The following is an 18843-nucleotide window of genomic DNA, read 5'->3' as shown; positions in this document are numbered from 1 at the left end:
TTTTTTCTTCTTTTTCTTTTTTTTCTTTCTTCTCTGCAGCGGACAGCGGTGGTTCACGCTGCACGCTCACTGGTGTCCCCTCGACGCTCTCAAGCGCGCGCCTCCAAAACGGCGAGCGACAACAACGGAGATGATACAGTGGGGTCTGCAGGGCTACCACAATGGGAGGAGTATGGAAGTTATCCTGAGCCCTGCCCACCAACAGCAAAACATATAAGAAGCTGGAGTGAAGCAAAGAGCAGGCACTTAAGCCTTAAATCTTCATGAATAGACTGACTAAAGACAGAAAAAAAAAAAAACTTCACCTTTACTCACTTCTTTCATCAGTTATTTTAGCTTCTCATCACTGTGACCTCTCTGGCTTTTGATTGAAATATCTTAACTATTTTTTTTTCTCATCTGATATGGATATTTTAATTAATTTCTTCCAAGCATACAACTGAACAGACTTTGCTGAAAAGTGTTTTCTTTTTTCTTTCTTTTTTTTTTTCAATTTGACAAAAATGGCAATGGACACAGAGTTCGGCGTGAAGGGCAGCAGCATCATCAGGGAATGGAGTGGACAGGTCCAGCCTGCTCTGGTCGCCTCCTTTGTTTTCCTCTTCTGTCTGGAAGCCTGTCTGTGGGTCAGGAACCTCAGGCTTAAGAGAAGACTGCCGGGACCCTTCGCCTGGCCGGTGGTGGGCAACGCCATGCAGCTGGGCCAGATGCCTCACATCACCTTCGCCAAGCTAGCCAAGAAATACGGCAACGTGTACCAGATACGTCTGGGCTGCAGCGACATTGTGGTTCTGAATGGAGACAGGGTGATACGGGAGGCTCTCATACAGCACAGCACTGAGTTTGCAGGCAGACCGAACTTTGTCTCTTTCCAGATGGTCTCTGGAGGCAGGAGTATGACATTTACGAATTACAGCAAACAGTGGAAAGCGCACAGGAAAATAGCCCAGTCCAGCCTCAGAGCCTTTTCCTCTGCAAACAGTCAGACCAAAAAAGCCTTTGAGCAGCACATCACAGCCGAGGTCATGGAGCTGGTGCAGGTATTTTTGCGCCACAGCACTGATGGACGGTATTTTGACCCTGCTCCTGAATTCACAGTAGCTGCTGCTAATATCATGTGCGCTCTCTGCTTTGGGAGGCGATACGGACACGAAGACCTGGAGTTCAGGAACATGTTGAAAAAGTTGGACAAGTTCGGGGAGACAGTTGGCGCAGGTAGCTTGGTAGATGTGATGCCCTGGCTTCAGTCCTTCCCTAACCCGGTTCGCAGCGTCTATGAAAACTTCAAAAACCTCAACGAGGAGTTCTTCGCCTTCGTGACAGACAAAGTGGTGCAGCACAGAGAGTCCTTCGACCCTGACGTGACCCGGGACATGAGCGACGCCATCATCAACGTGATCGAGCACAGGCAGGACAGCGGACTGACCAAAGAGTTTGTCGAAGCAACGGTCACAGATCTGATTGGAGCGGGCCAAGACACAATGTCAACTGTCATGCAGTGGATCGTGCTGCTCCTGGTCAAATACCCGGACATGCAAGCCAAACTCCATGAGCTCATTGATAAAGTAGTAGGCCAAGACAGACTGCCATCGATCGAGGACAGGAGAAGCCTGGCGCACCTGGACGCCTTCATCTACGAGACCATGCGCTTCACCAGCTTCGTCCCCGTCACAATCCCCCACTCCACCACCTCAGACGTCACCATCGAGGGTCTGCACATCCCCAAAGACACGGTGGTCTTCATCAACCAGTGGTCCGTCAACCACGACCCCCTGAAGTGGAAGGACCCTCACATTTTTGACCCCGCGCGCTTCCTCGACGAAAACGGGGCCCTCGATAAGGACATAACCAGCGGCGTGATGATTTTCTCAACGGGGAAAAGACGCTGCATCGGCAACCAGATCGCCATGGTCGAGGTGTTTTTATTCTTAGCCGTCCTGCTGCACCAGTGCAGCTTTGAGGGGGACCCCTCTGAGCCCCTCACTCTTGACTGCTCCTATGGGCTCACGCTGAAGCCCCTCCGGTCCCGCATCAGCGCCAAGCTCAGGGGGAAGCTGCTCGGCTTGGTTTCCCCAGCATGAACAGCGTGTCCCAATACTGTGACTCAAGGCCAAGCGAACACTTTCCCACCAATGACGTTTTAACAGTGAGTATCTCAATACCTGCACTAAATCCTACTGTTGTACCATTTTCATATTTAATAATGATATTTAATGGCTATGCTAACATGGTCTGCATTTGAATTATTGTTGGTGCAGGACTGAGAATATGATGTCAAAGATGTAATATTAGCGACAGGTTGGAGTCATGGTTGTGGAATCAGTGCATAGGTATTCAATTTCTGCTTCACACATTATTCCGTACTTGATCAGATGTTGTACATAATACTGAGTTGTGTGCTTGTATTACATCCACTATTGCGCATGTACATGTATGATGTGTTTGCAGGAAATAGCTACATTTAAATGTCAATTTAAACTAATATAACTGTGTATGAAATGCTCGTGAATGTTATAAAGTCACCTGATGACTTCTCGTTCTCCTTTGTAATATGTAAGAATATATTTAACCTATGCCACGTAAAGCAGTAACAAAATATTTTTTTATATCTTCATATTTCAGATGTGACAATCAATGTAATGAAGTTTAATGTATTTCACTATCTACTGTACTTAAATCCTATGAACACATTAAACAAGGAATGCTGATCAAAGTGGAGGAAATGGGCCGGCATGTTTTGTGAAGGAGGAAGTCTTTCATCGCGGGACATCCCATCACAGTCTTCGGGATGAAGACGAGACACGGACCGTGAACGCTTCACAAACTGTACGCACCCAGGGTTCAGATTTACTGCCCAAGCACTGCAACTACCCCGATCCCAACACACAAGTCTCACCAGCACGACAAAACCACACGGGCGGCACATTTCGTTCACTTGTGAGGCATTCTCAAAAACATGTTTGTTTACAAAGTCACTTTTTTTTTTTTTTTCAAAGCTACATTGGATGTCACTGCACTCTCTTTAAGCCTCTGCGTTCAGGAAGTGATGTGTTTCTCTGCCTTGAATGTTTAAGCATTCCTCATAGAGGATATTATGTTATCAATATGTTTGCTTTATATGATGGAAAAGTGGAACATTAAGCTATACAGGAAAAATAATAAAGTGAATTGTCAATGGTCAGTGTGTCTGTTTAATTGTCACAAAATCTCACAGCACTCCTTATAAACTTGCTGAGGCAGGTGTACATTTTCAGTCTCAAAGCGTTTTTTGTTTTTTTTTTAGCACTGTCAGATATGCGCCAACAATGTTTAGACATCGGTCATTACTCATTGTTACAAAAATACAAATCTCTGGAATACTCAACTTGTGGCTGAACATCACTACAAACCAAAGCTGATGTGTTTTTTTTTTAACTTCTTCCTTTTGTTGCACAAGCACCCACATAAGAAGATTTACAAGGAAACTCTCTGTAAAACTATTTTTTGATGCAGCCACAACTCTGCATCTACTTTTGTTTAAAGAGATATCATGCCAACAATAATGTTGTATATATATGTTTTTTTTATGGAGCATAATAAATCGTGCTGTTTGTATCTGCTCAGAGTTTGGATCTGAAGCCCGTCAGCCTTCCTGGTGATATCACAGAGCCTTTTTCCCCTGTATGGTTATAATTAACAGCTTGGCTGTAAGTAACAGAAACCAAATCATGTTTAAAATGGCCACGGAAAGTCCATAGGAAAGTGCAAACAGCAAAGTCATGCAACCTCAGCGGGAAAAACAATCAACTCCAGCTTATTGTCCATTACTTAAGACTATGCGCTACCAGTTCCCTCCATCAATCAATTCCATCAAATGGCTAAACGTGCTTTATTTTTTCCAACATTAACAACTTTATATAATATATTTCGTAAACAAATACCTCCCAGGCCACACATGAGTACAGTTTCATGGTAATCTCTATTTATTTCTGTAGATTTTGGCAACAGAGTGTATTCGTTAGCTGCTCTCCTTTTTCCGTCATTCTACAAGAGTCCCTGCTGGAAGGAAGGCCTGAGTGAGAAATAGGACTAAGGTCTGCAGACTGTGGTCAAAGTGGGAGGGGAGGGATAATAAAAAACCTGAGTCGCTGACCCCTCCCACCATGGAGATACATATAAGAAAGTGTTAAGGCTTGAACCTGATAAAGCCCTTCTCACTAGCTCCTGTGGCGGTTGGGTGAGACAGCATGTGAGTGCTGCTTGCAGTCATTTTATCTTGGCTATTTCGTCAGTTTCTAACATAGGTAGAACCAACATTTGTATTTTAACGTACGTAAGACTGCACAAAGAAATGGTGTTCCAGTTTCAGTGAAAATTGCCGTTTTATTTGACGGATAACAAAATGGCTCAAATGGACACAGAGTTCGGCGTGAAGGGCAGCAGCATCATCAGGGAATGGAGTGGACAGGTCCAGCCTGCTCTGGTCGCCTCCTTTGTTTTCCTCTTCTGTCTGGAAGCCTGTCTGTGGGTCAGGAACCTCAGGCTTAAGAGAAGACTGCCGGGACCCTTCGCCTGGCCGGTGGTGGGCAACGCCATGCAGCTGGGCCAGATGCCTCACATCACCTTCGCCAAGCTAGCCAAGAAATACGGCAACGTGTACCAGATACGTCTGGGCCGCAGCGACATTGTGGTTCTGAATGGAGACAGGGCGATACGGGAGGCTCTCATACAGCACAGCACTGAGTTTGCAGGCAGACCGAACTTTGTCTCTTTTCAGGCCGTCTCAGGGGGGAAAAGTATGACTTTCAGCAATTACAGCAAACAGTGGAAGATGCACAGGAAAATTGCTCAATCAACGATCAGAGCATTCTCATCTGCCAACAGCCAAACCAAAAAAGCCTTTGAGCAGCAAATTGTTGCTGAAGCCACAGAGCTAGTCAAGATTTTCCTTAAACTCAGTGCTCACGGCCAGTATTTCAACCCTGCTCATGAGCTGACGGTAGCTGCAGCTAACGTGATTTGTGCCTTGTGCTTTGGAAAGCGTTATGGACATGAGGACGTCGAGTTTAGAGCCTTGTTGGAGAAGGTAGATAAGTTCGGAGAGACAGTAGGGGCCGGCAGCTTGGTAGATGTGATGCCATGGCTTCGGTCTTTCCCTAATCCAGTCCGCAGCATGTTCAAGAACTTCCAAGACCTGAATCAAGAGTTCTTCGGGTTTGTCCAGAACAAGGTGGAGGAGCACAGAGAGACATTTGATCCAGAGTTAACGAGGGATATGAGCGACGCCATTATCGGCGTCATTGACAAGGCCGACAGTGACAACGGGCTCACCAAAGGCCACACAGACGGGACCGTGTCCGATCTGATCGGCGCAGGTCTGGATACCATCTCCACTGCTCTTCACTGGATTGTTCTTCTGCTGGCTAAACACCCTGAAAAACAAACCAAACTCCATGAGCTCATTGATAAAGTGGTGGGGCGACACAGGCTCCCATCCGTCGAGGACAGGAGCAGCCTGGCCGACCTGGACGCCTTCATCTACGAGACCATGCGCTTCACCAGCTTCGTCCCCGTCACCATCCCCCACTCCACCACCTCAGACGTCACCGTGGAGGGTCTCCACATCCCCAAAGACACGGTGGTCTTCATCAATCAGTGGTCCGTCAATCACGACCCCCTGAAGTGGAAGGATCCGCATATCTTTGACCCCTCGCGCTTCCTGGATGGAGAGGGCTCCCTCGATAAGGACCTCGCCAACAATGTTATGATCTTCTCAGCAGGGAAGAGAAGATGTATCGGGAGCCAGATTGCCAAAGTCGAGATATTTGTGTTCTTTGCAATTCTACTCCACCAGTGTAGCTTTGAGAAATGTGCCAATGAGGACCTGCCTTTAAACTGCTCCTATGGTTTAACACTGAAGCCTTTACATTGCAAGATTGCTGCCAAACTCAGGGGAGAATTACTGGCAGGCGAATAGAACTCTTGTAAAAGTGATATTCCAATTAAACAACAGCAATGCAATATAAGGTATGTGTTCTAAAATATATATCTATGGACTGTTATGCAATAAGCTTAAATGAACCTAAAACATGCAAAAGATCAACTTTCTTACTTCTGCTGACATTTAAAATTTTTCCAAATTTCTGCCAGTAAAAAGTATAAAAAGTCAGCACTTTGTAAATGGTACTGGAAAGCCTGTGAGTCATATCTGTGATCAACTGAAAACCTAAATATATCTGCAATGACTATGCCACATTATGTAAGAAACAGAAACAAAAAAAAAATGTAATGAAAGTTTTGATGTGTTTGCCTTAAACCACAATCCATAATAAACCGTAACAATGTATTGTTATTTATATGAGGCTATTTAGTGGAGTTGCCCGAAATTGCAATATAAAGTGGTGGTGGTGGTGAATCAGTTTCACTTTAAAAGCATTTTGTTTTTCTCGCTGGAGAAATCATGTGCCAGCTGTGTGGTCTCAACTAAGCAGTTATTCACCCAGACACTAATTCATCTTCCTATGTATTAAAGTTTTTCATATTTGAACTCAATACAAATACAGCATGCAAGTCATCTACATTCATGTAATCTTAAATCATGCATACTACTGTTGTATTCTGGAAATAACTCGCACATAACAAACTGTATGTCAAAAAGCCTCTAATCTAACAGTCAGTTATACTGTCTCCTTCCTTCACTGCATAATACATCACTGCTCAACGTTTGCCATACGACATTGTATGAATAATACGCTGTGTAGAATACCTAAATAGGGTTTTCATAATGAACCCAGTGTAATACAATCTGTACTCTTCAATGCACAATAAACATTTTGTATTGATTTCTTTTTTTTGTCATATTTATCCATCAGAGCAGCCAAAGTGTCCTGACGTCTGGTGTCAGAGGTTACTATGGGTCACAGGCCCTGCATGCTGTTGTTCTCCACCCCTTACTGTGACTCGGTACATCAGTACAGGCGACAGTAAGAAGCCACGAGGTTCACTCGTCAATATTTAACAGGGAGCGCGCTGTACTTTTGACGGCTGTCCTTTTTATTTCCCCCTGAACAAACACATTCACTTTAAGCCAGCAGTGTTGTCTCCCATTTATCAATGAACTGAGACGGTTCTCCCTTCAACTGACACCATGAGCAATAAAAAGTGTGACATAATAAAGAATAGAGATATAAATCATGCCAGGCAAATTAAGCAAACACTTTAGGGTTAACTAAGTCAACATTGTCACATTAGGTTGCATAAGCAATATTTTTTTAGTACTTTTACTTTTGATACTTTAAGTGCTTTTTGCTTATGATACTTCTGTACTTACAGGTACAATGTTGAATAAAAGGCTTACATTTGATGGAGTATGTTTACATTGTTGTATTTCTACTTTTACTTAAGTAAGATCTGAGTACTTTTTCCACCAATGTTAGCTGTCACGCACAAACTCACATAGCAAAAGTGACGATGACCAGACACTCTTCGTGGCTTTTAAATGCTGCTTACCTGGCATTCAACCTGACACGACCCACCTGTGTCTGCACTATGATTATTATGCTTTACATATACAGTACATCACCTTCAGCATCATAGGATTCACAACGGCGATCATATGACATCCATCTACACCGACAAACGCAGTCGACAACCTTCCGAAAACTCTTCCTCCTGACTCGCTTTATTTATTTTTGGAATAACCGAAACCACCCAATGCTCAACATTTATTTTTGCAGTAAGTATGGTACATAAATATTAGTTTAGCTGTGGGTTAGCAGCTTATCGTATCCCCCCCCCTCTTCCTTTTATCTCCCCTTCCGTGCCACATGGGAGCGTTTCCTCAGTGCCTGGTCCTAGTCTACCTGCGTATTTGCAGAAGCAGCTGTGGCTGAACTCTGAGAGAGGCTTGTTTTCACTGAGGTTAATACAGAGCAGGCTGAAGACATTCTGTACTGCAACAGGCTCTCTCTCTCCCCTCTCTCTCTCTCTCCCTTCTCTCTCTCTCTCTTTCCTTGCTCTGACACAGCGAGGACCCTAGAGGGGAGGAATGGGCCGCCTAAACTCCCCCGTTTCCATCACTGCTTCCCAAAACGTCCTTGAAACGTGTCCAGCTGAAAGACTCCCTTTCACCCCGAGTCCCCCCCCCCCCCCCCCCCCCCCCCCCCCCCCCCCCCCACTCCACATACCCCCGCAGCCTTCGACCTGCCGAGTTTCACTCCTTAAAGGAAAACAGAAAAAGTGTACAAGCTGAGCTTATTCACATTCTGCACGTACACGGAGCCGCAGAGTGACCTCCCACAAGGTTCTCTCCGCTACCACCAGACACAGCTCAGCACTACCCCCCCCCCCCCCCCCCCTCCTCCTCTCCTCTCCTCTGCTCGAGGTTTGACATGCAAACTGCAGTCACTGTTTGGTAGAGGACACAAAGTGAGGTAGAATTACTTGGAAGCGGACAAACGCAATTCTCCAGAAAATCTCTTCCTCTGCCATCATCTGTTGCAACACAACAGATCATTGTGTCTGAGCTGGAAGCGGCCTCGTGCTCGGATTTCCCCGTAACGCCACCCCTCAACACCAACACACTGACCGCTGCTGCATTCAAAATCCAGAAAAATGTTGCAGGCAAATAATATGACCCACAGCATCATTAATCATTCGCAAAAAAAAAAATATTTGAAGTATCCCGGTAGCACCAACAGCGTTTGTGGGGGGGGGGGAAAAAGATGCCAATGCTTAGTAAATACGAATCAACTTTTTCCCAGAGAACACATTGGACGAGTCAAACAACCGTCTCTCCTCTGTCTATTTACAGTAGCATATTTATACAGCATGATTTTCACAAGATATTTTGCCCCAGTTTATAGAAACACTCTAATTTGACCCCAAAGGGGAAATGACATCTTTTAGACTCTTTAGTCGTCCCATCCCTCCCTAAACTGAGGCTACATGTTTCAAAAGTCATCCTGTCATCCTGTCACATTGCAATGTGCAAAGAACTCCATTGCGTCCAAAACCAAAAAAATGGAAATATAGCTGTAATGTACATGCTGATTCAGTGTAATATATTCCGCAGTATATGTGTGATGTTCCGTTTCTTAGCTCAAAAATATGTTTCCCCTCTTTTGAACCCCCCTGTGGAATTATGTCATAGACATAAACACTGAACAGGGGTTGTAATAATGTTCCAGTCGACATTATAATCAACTCGTGCCACCTTCAAGCTCGGTGTCCTGCTCTAGACTCTGCTTTAGCACATTACTGACACATGGTGTGCAACAATTAGTAATCCTTCACTTTTGAGTTTTGGAAAAACCGCAACCATAATAAATACATGTGAAGTGATCCTTTTCAATACACAATTACCCAACTCGTTATTATAGGGCGGGGCGGTTAGCGCTTGATGTTCCGTCCGTGCCGGGACAGTGTTTTTGGAGAGGAGAGGACCTTTGATATAAAACAACACAATGTGCGGTTCCACTTGCCATATTTCTTTCCATATAACAAACAATTATTTTCAGGAAGAGCAGGAGGAAGTGATCCGTGATGGTCAGTATGAGAACACGGCTCGCGTGTGTTTTTTGTTCACGGGCGGGAGTGTAGGCCACGATCTGAGACGTTTGTTTAAGCGGTCATTTTCGGTTGGTTTGGAAACCGAGCAACCCTGTCCCCTTTGATTTATGTTAAATAACAATGGCGACTGCCAGCGCAGGAAGCACTGTTGATGTACGTAGCGTGTGGTGAGACAAAAAAAATAAAAGAAGGGTGTGTTGGAGGCTACGGTGCTGGAGAAGTTTGCGTCTCTTCTCCTCTAGTCCTCTAGCTGATATGGAGGCTGAGGTCGCGTAAGGATTTCCTGTGTGCACTGCGGAGAGGTGATGTCGCTATCAGACTGCGTTAGCACCATCAGTTTTTAAACAGCTGTACTTCCTTACTATATTATCAACAATGGGACTTGGCAATTTTTAACACAAAAAAAACCCCCCTCTTTACCTGCCAAACCAAGATAGTACTATAGTATGCATCCTGCAAATAGCTCATAATCGCATCTATCTCTGGTGGACCTTTCCAAGTGAGTATCTGGAAAGCCCCTGGAGGTCCAGCACCTTCAGGAGGCCATCAATCTTGTGCAGCGGCAGAGATAGCGAACCACCGGCACCGCTCCGGTGTCATCCAGACTGGAAGATGTTTGAGAGGCACATACAAGTATCTCTGAGAAGCAGACGTATCTGCTTTGTTTTGAAAAAGGGAGGAAATAAATCAGATTATTGCTCCGTGTATTTTTATTTTTATTTTTTCAAAGTAACATGAGAACGTTGGAAACACTCGACAGAGTGATATCCCACGCATGAGTGGGGGAGAGACTCACGATAACAAGAAGATTTGCGGATCAGTGCGACTTTTAACTTTTTTTGGAAAAAGAAATGATTTTGTTCCGATCCAAAAAAAGATTAATAGGAAAAAAAATCTTGGAAAAGTTGAACTAAAACCGCAAACATTCTGTCTTTGTACAGTGAACTTTCTCTCACACAAGCATAAAAGAGAAGTGTATTCAAAAGATTTTTGGGGCCTGGAGGCTGATGATGAGCAACAACGCCTGTTTCACAATCACCAATATCAAAACCAAGGGTTTTGATATTGGTGGTTGCAGCTCGACGTTCATTTGGTAAGTTATGGTCTCAACAAGACAATAAAGCAAGGTATGCTTCAGGGTGTGGCTACCTCGTGATCGATAAATCGCTACGTCAGCGTTGTCCGGTCTGGGAGTTGTCTGTGTTTTTGTCCTGCAACTTTAACCCTTCCACAATGTGTTTTTAGTTCATGGAAGTCAGTTGTAACATTTTGGTTGCCAACCAATGCCTCATTCAGCGTTCAGTTGGACTTTGCCAAACCCTCTCCAGTCACTTCTGGTTGCACAAAAAAAGTAGATGGCAAATCTTCAAAACCGTAGTCCACAAACCAATGGGTGCCGTCGTAGAAACTACATACACTTCTTATATACGGTCTATGGTGCAAAGCCACAATTATCCAAAATATTAAATGTAATAGCACTAAGATTTACATTAATTGGAACAAAAGCGAAACGCTAAAGAACACAGGAAGAATAAAAAGGCTGTCCATAAACTTTTGGCCACATGGTGCGCAACAGACAATAAATGGTTAATCTTAGACTGAGTCAATACCAACCCAAGAGTCTGTGGTCTGAAACAGTGGCCTTGGCACAGTGCAGAGGGTAATCATCTGAATCCACAATCAATACGCGATATTTTATAATCACTGGTAAGAGGAACAGAGCCACATATTGACATCGAGGCTAATCGAGGCGCGGTCTTTCATATCCACTGTTTCAGAGAAATGACAAGAGGAGTCTGGCAGAACCTCCTGTGTGTAATCATCATTATCCCTGACTAACAATGGTGAATGAAGAACGACTAATGACTCCATTATCTGTCATAATCTGCATAATAGCGTCTGTATGTGAAATTGTAGCAGCTGTATTGGGATATGAAATGTCTTGTAACCATATCTCTGACAAAAAAAAAAAATAAAAAAAAAAAGGTCACATGCTCCGATGTCAAACAAGCTACCCATAATTCCTCTGTCCGCCTCGTCCTTCCATCTTTCGCCTTCATGCCATCCCACTTCAAGCCCTCTTCTTGGCAATGCTTTACGCCAGACCAAAACAATTTAGCAATAAGCTATTTGCGTCGGCAGGGATTCGTTTTCAGTTGTTTTAACATTCTGCTTTTGTAGGAGGCTCTGATTGCCTGTCAAGAGTTTCCCCACTTGCATCGAGAAGACGGGTTTGCTGGAGCTGACCACTCCGCTGAAATACTTTTGCTCTGTTAAGACTTGGATGCTTGGAGCATGTTGGCTTGTTGTCCGTGTTGGGATGCTGTATTTCAGTTCCTGTTATCCTAAATGACAATTTCACATTGTCTACGTGTTGTTGTGCATATTTTAAGTTTTTTTTTTTTACTTGCCCTGACAATTTTTTTTTTTTAAATGACCATGAGAACTCCACATTTCAAGATTTGTAGGACTTTTTCCTGAACATTTTAAGTTGATATACTTATGCATAGGTTGTTTTTGGTTTAGAATTGTATTTTTTTTACAAAGGTCTAATAAAAGAAATCAGCCTTGATGATGCAGCTCACAAATGTGTCTCAGTCAGTATCTGGAGTTCAAATGTGTTCACACCCGTACACACAGCCATGCTAAGACGCTGTGTACTATATGCTTTATTTAGCACCCATTCGCTTCATGGCAGTACAACAGGGAACCCAGCACAGCGGTACACAAGCAGTCCGTATGCACCGGGAGAGGTCGGTGTGTCTTGCACAGCTCAGTGCTCTCTCAGTGATGTGTGTGTGTTGTGTGTTGATGGGCCAAATAAGGGCTGCAAACAACTAATCAATTCAACCGATTAAAACAGATTGTAACTGACCATCTTGCAGTGGGATCATGTACACACCTGTAAAGTTTCATGACTGCACGGTCGCGATGCTATCGCATTGACAACATCTGTCCACAGGCACGCAGGCATTAAAACACCTGGCAAAGTACTCAGAACGGATTCTGTGGTAATTCCCGCCAAAGCGGCAAGGTTGCCAAGTCTTGCGCTTCTGGCGTGACATACAACATTTTCAAGCTCCGTCTCACACTCTCACTATGCCAATTGCAAATCTCACGACAAATCATAACCCCCACCGACGCCAGCTTTATGCTCGACGCAGCGTCCAGGGAGGCGAGCCGGCGGATGAAGTCATCTGCTGTCACGCCACACGGTCGGGCACCTCCCATTGTGAGCAGGGGACAGAGGGAGAGACGGGGGGGGGGGAGAGAAGGGAAGCGGGAGAAAGGGCGGACACAAGTGAGTCGGAGGAGGTCAGCTTGAATAAAAAAAAAATTAAAAAAAAGACACAAAGTTACTGACAATCTCATGTTTGCACCTGTTCATTCAGGGAACACAGGAGGAAGAGGAAGAAGGTCGCTTTTTAAGCAACCGCCTTTTTTAAGACACTTAAAAGCCTCAAAATTGTATCCGCTGACGTAATTTTATAACGTAGAACAACGCGTTAAAATCTCCGAAGCTTGTGTTAACCACAGACCTCATTTCAGGCATCTGACCAAAACTCATTCAACAAACTCGAGAGTAAAAGACGAGTGAACCATAAGTGCAAATATGCTAACTAATCTCCGACTCATTCCTCTCGATAGAGAGCACTCGAAATAGGCTGTATTGCTGTAGAAGACATCGGGGACACCGAGAAAATTCTCAATGACTTCTCAGTGCATTGTTGCAAGTCCATTTTATTTAATTTATTTTCTTTATTGCAATAAAAGTGGATCGTAAAAAAGACGAGGAATATGTTTGTTGAACAAAACCCTGGAAACAATAAATCATTTCTTATTTCTTTTTCGCGGCCCGTCTTTTTGGGACACACGCAGGCACAGCTAATACTCGGGTCAGACAAGCGTCCAACAATTCCTAGAAAACAGATGTCAACAGGAAGTCAAATGTGTGGGTGAGGGTGACTCGTTTGCATGGACAATACATCCGGCGAACCCTTTTGTGGGACTCCGCGCCGCAAACAGGCATCTGAGCGGGTGCAGGGGGGCCCACTCGGGACAGAGCGAGAGGGTCCTGGAACACAGCTTGAGCTGGAGCGGAGGTGCGGATCATAAAGAAATAACAAGAGCGGGGATGAAGGGTGCTTATGAAATGCTGGGGCTAACACAAGGTTCCGGAGACACCGTTTACTCAGCCTGCCAGCATTAGAGGAACTTGGCCCCGGCGGGTTCCTCTCCGAACTCGATCCCACGTGGAGGGGGGGGTGGGGGGGTGGGGGGACGGAGAGGACTCAGAAGCGCGTTTGTGTCGGCGCGTCGCGTCCACTCGGTGTTCCAGAGAGAAATTAGAAGTCAAAGTCGTGGCGGTATTTCTTGACTTTTTGTGCATCGCCTCCAGCTCCCACTTGAAAGGATACTAAGTTCACTTGAGTGCAAAGCCACGCAAAGCCGACCGATGACAACAAATACAGCATTAAATCTTCGGTGGGTGATCTCATGGCGTTATGTAAGACAGCGGTGCCCGTGCCAGACCCTCAGACAGAGTGCAGGGGAGACATTCAGGTGCATGCCGTTGAGCCACGCAGCTCTCCTCTTCGCCTGCCATACTTGGAAATAGTTTGGTTTTTTTTTGAGCTTGCTCAACTTGTTTACCCCAATAACAGTCCCAAGCCTTTTAAAGAGGTAGGGTAGTAACATTTAAATAGTTATAGCTTTCATGTTTACAATAAAAACATTTAAACAGTTTGAATAACAGAACTCTCACGCGTCAGTGCAGCAGCTCCTGGTGATTTCAATGTTCTGTTAGGCAGAAAAGGAGTTAACACATCTGCAGTGAGCTACCTCTGTCTGAACCATAGCGGCCGAGGGACCTCTCGCATAAAGGCTGCTTTCAAATACGATTACATATTTGTGCAATTTTATAGCCACTTGTCCAAAAAAACATTTGATTCTTATTTCTTCAGATGAAGATGAATGACTCGGTTTGGAGTCATAACAGCGCGATGGATGGTGAATTATGATTTTCCTCTCGCCGCTCGCATGAGCTGGGAACACGGGAAAAGGACTATGAAAATAAAGACAGACATCTGGTGACAGTGAGGACTCTTACGCCCATGCACAATCAGACTGGAGTCCAAGTAGCAGCTTGGACAAGAGACCAAACAATTGACGGGACATTTCTGATTAAAGCTTGCTTCGCCATGGTGTGCTCTTTGTAACGCATGGCGGACGGTGCAGCTCAGTAAACCCACCCCAGAAAGAGCGACCGACACGATGCGCTCTCATCTGGCTGCAAATGCAGCTTCACCTCGGGAGTTTGTAAAGCCTGGAATTAGAAAAGTGTCATTTGGTGACTAAGAGGACGGGGAAAGCTCTGGCGTGAATGACAGCCGGTGACTCAGATTGCTGCACACGCACACGTAGGTGGTTTGGGTTTTTTGTCAAACCGGTGCCTGTGACTAGGAGACACCAGAAAAGACAGAAGCATCTCACACCCCCACCCTCACCACCACCATCCACCACCACCATCCACATGCCGAGCTCCATCGCAGTAGGCAGAGCTGGCGAGACAGGAGTCGGGATGTCTGCTCTAATTCTCCAAACTAGGATCACATAGCAGAGGAGAAACCCATTAAGCGAGTCTGGACTTTGGCTGACTCCCCAACAGCATAGGCCTCTCATCACTACCCCCCCCCCCCAATTCTCTCTCTCCGCTTTTTACTCCTCCCACGCACACTCCCACCCCCTGCTGGCTCGGGTGCCAGGAACTAAAGATGTATGGGCCTCTGCAGAGAACCGCCTCCAAGGTAGCACTTTCTCTCCTCTGCCAGCAAAAATAAGACATTATGCCTCTCTCTCTCTCTCTCTCTCTCTCTCTCTCTCTCTCTCTCTCTCTCTCTCTCCCTCCCGTCTCAGCAACACAAGTCCCCCCCCCCCCCCCCCCCCCCCGCATCACAGTGGTCCAAAGAGCTGCCAGGAGCTGCAGCCAACAACTACACTCTGCTTTGCCCTCTCTCTCTCTCTCTTTTTTTTTTTTTCATCCACTTATGGCTCTGAGGGGATATTTACTTTACTTAGCAAGAGATGTATGTAGATAGGACTATAGATATGTCAAATGTTTGTAGATAAGTGAATTCCGTTGTGCGTCCCCGTGTTGCGTAATGACAGTGCATGACCTTTGACTCCTTGAATCCTGTCCATTTGAAATAGGGGTGTTACATGGGCTGTAGAGTATCTGGACTTGGCCATATTTGAAAACAGATACAAATTGGTGTGCAGATAGACTTGGAGATGGACATGCTCAGTGTGGGGGCACGTAATTGACTCGTGCTCGTGCTGTAACCCAGGCACTAATCGTAAGCGTATCAATGACATGCTCCACAGTAATCCTTACCCTAGCTTTAACCCGAGTCTAATTATAACTCCTGTTCCAAACCCCTAATCCCTGAGTGCCCCCCCCCCCCCCCCCCCCCCCCCCCCCCCTTTCAAAATAATGACAAGATGTTCTAATTTTAGAGGTTATATTCTTTTTTTTGGGGGGGATGTGATCGCCGCACAGATTGGAAAAGAAGAAAAACAACACATAAATGTCACAACGGTCTCAGCCATTTTTTGTAAAAGGGAGAATACGGTTGTTGTGAAACCCTGACAGTTCATCGCTTTTGCCTTTAAATGATCTTAAAAAACCAAGTCTAGCCTATAATTAGTTCAGCATCATGTCTTTTTATGTCTGAAAATTTGACGGACTTTAACATCCAGTGAGCAAGTTTCTAATAAAAGATCTTGAAAGCGCTTCGATATCAAATCGGTACCAACAAAAAAAAACGGACATCTGTCTTTGTGCTTGCGGTGGGTCACCATTATCGGGGCAGGCCAACCTGAATGTGTCGTAGAGGAAACGTTCACTGACGTAATGGACACATCTGTATTTTAAGTCCAGTGCAAACACGTGGACGTTTGAGTGCGAAGGGACGGCCGCCTGAGTCCTCCTGCGCGGACCAGCTGAGAAAACACTCCTCGCTACGCACTGCGCAACAAAAAGAAAAACTTTAAATTCCATCGCTCACATCCCATGGCACTCATTTGGTTTGGCCCGGAGCTGACATCACACCTACTCCTCATTTCATAACATACTACGGGGGAAGAGTTTAACATGCAGTACATCACCGGCTGATTTATGACGAGTCATAAAAGGCAGGGACGGATTCTGGTTTGAGCTTTTGAGTGCGATAAGGAAGGACGTTAGGCGATTTTTTTGCAGGAAAAGTTACTTAACGGTCACATCCGATTCCATCATTTGAAGCGGATGACGTGGAAAGTGCGCTGTGGTGCACTACACCGCACAGCCTACATCGGGTTTGAACTCAGCAACACGTGACAGAAGAAACACGGCGATCTATTATATATTATATGATTCATTCTTTCCCGAGGCTGGGGGACAGTGCCCAACCTGAATGCTTCTGATTTTCTAATAAGTAGATATTGACGCTGCACTTATCAATATGTGTCTAATAACAATGGATGAAACGATCATTGCGGAGTGTGAGAGGGGTCACTTCGCAGTGAAGAACCTACAGAGGGTTATCATGTCGATTTGAAACGTTTTTAAAGGATTGCTTGAATTATATTGAATTGAATTGTTTAATCACTGAGCTTCATGAGACCTGCCTGGCATTTAGCACAGTTGTGTATGTTGCAAAGGAAGCCTACCTATATGGAGCGTATAGTAAGCTAGCAAGACTGGATGTTTGACCAGTTTTGACCCGTTTGACTGGATTTTGTGCTTTTAATTTGCATGAAAACAAAGAGGCCAGTCCAGGATAGACATTAGAGCGTTATTGTTAGCATACTGTATATAATGCTCTGATGGCTGCGGGTGACCGTGTCTCTACTCGTAAAGCGCGTGTGGTCACACAGTGGTTTTAATAGCATGACAGTGATGTTAACCATTATCCAGTGGCCTTATTAAAAAACCTTTTTTAGCTTTTATGAAACACTCAATCGTGTTCTAACACACACACACACACCACACACACACACACACACACACACACACACACGCATCAAGTTCAACTTTAACATTTCTCCAGACATTGTAAATACAATGAACAAAAGAATGACTCAGTACTACAAACAATGTAGACAACATAGTAACGACAAATACTGTAGACTCAACAACAAATCCAAATTATTTAAAAAATAGGGCCTTCAATTGCCTAGGGAAGTATTTTTCACAGATTGTTTATTTTTCTTACAGTCCAGTATTTAGACTTGTGTCAATTTAGCCTATTTAGAAAAGAATAGTGGATAAATGGGAGTGATGTAGTACAGAAGAGCTGGAGAGAGAGAGAGAGAGAGAGAGAGAGAGAGAGAGAGCAAAGGCATCTCTGTGACTCACCCTTGTTACCCCCTGACCTCACGCGGACAGTAAACAGGGCATTAAGAGGCCAGCGCTCGAAAAAAAAACAAGTTTAACATTGATTTTCAGTTAAACATCCACGACACGTCCACGAGGTTAAGTGTTGCGGTACAATGACCGGCCTTCTGGCTGACATCTGACATCTAGCATAGACTGATCAGTTGGGTAATACTGCAGCGTTTTTGCGTTCTTTTCTAAAAATGGAGGATTTACCGAAGAGCGCGCTGAAAAGATGAATCAAAATAACAGACAGCAAAGCCGTGAAAAGAATACAGTAAAAAAAGAGAGAGAGAGAGCCAGCGCCATCCATAGCTTAGCGCTATTCTGGGAATTGCGCTCATTCATGCAAAAAGCAGTGTTAATTTGTCAGAGTGCTAATTAGATGTAAGCAGACCTTTGTTGCTCGGCATGCCGACTATAACACACATGGGGAAGCGGCGCACTCGCACACCGAGGAAATGACTGAGCCGGATTGATGGGATTCCATAAAGGCCGAGGACATTCATCACTGCGCCGTAGAAGCTAAACACAAGAGCAGCTCGATGCCAGCAAGAATCTGCGCAGCCAAAACAGATGATTGAGGAGACCTGGGCTTGTGGAACAGGATAGGGAAGTAACTCACTTGAAGGAAAGAAATAAAATCTTGAGGCGTATTCAACTTTGGCAGGTCCTCACCTTGGTAATATAAGAATGGTGAACCAGCAGGAGAAGCAGGTTTGGTTTTCAAGAATCTGGCGGCAAGTCCAACCAAGCTTTGCTCGCATTTTTCTTGCATTCGGACGGAAATTCAAAAATGCCTCGGACGCCGCTCTCGGCCGGCTACATGCCATCAGATGTGGTGAAATAGCTGGCGATGAGGATATTGCGTGTGATTA

At 44.9% G+C, this 18843-nt stretch overlaps 2 pseudogenes; both read left to right on the top strand.

The window, feature by feature from the left end:
• The first annotated feature begins 239 nt into the window (after positions 1 to 239).
• LOC137880422 (cytochrome P450 1B1 pseudogene) lies at positions 240 to 3181 on the top strand (annotated as a pseudogene).
• Positions 3182 to 4197: 1016 nt separating this feature from the next.
• On the top strand, positions 4198 to 6821 carry LOC137880449 (cytochrome P450 1B1 pseudogene; annotated as a pseudogene).
• Positions 6822 to 18843: the final 12022 nt, after the last annotated feature.

The sequence above is a fragment of the Cebidichthys violaceus genome, unplaced genomic scaffold, assembly GCF_023349555.1.
Source record: "Cebidichthys violaceus isolate CVI_PGR_0920_01 unplaced genomic scaffold, fCebVio1.0.p SCAF_28, whole genome shotgun sequence".
Classification (NCBI taxonomy): Eukaryota; Metazoa; Chordata; class Actinopteri; order Perciformes; family Stichaeidae; genus Cebidichthys; species Cebidichthys violaceus.
Note: the sequence above shows the minus strand (reverse complement) of the source record. Positions and strands in the feature narration are given on the sequence as shown.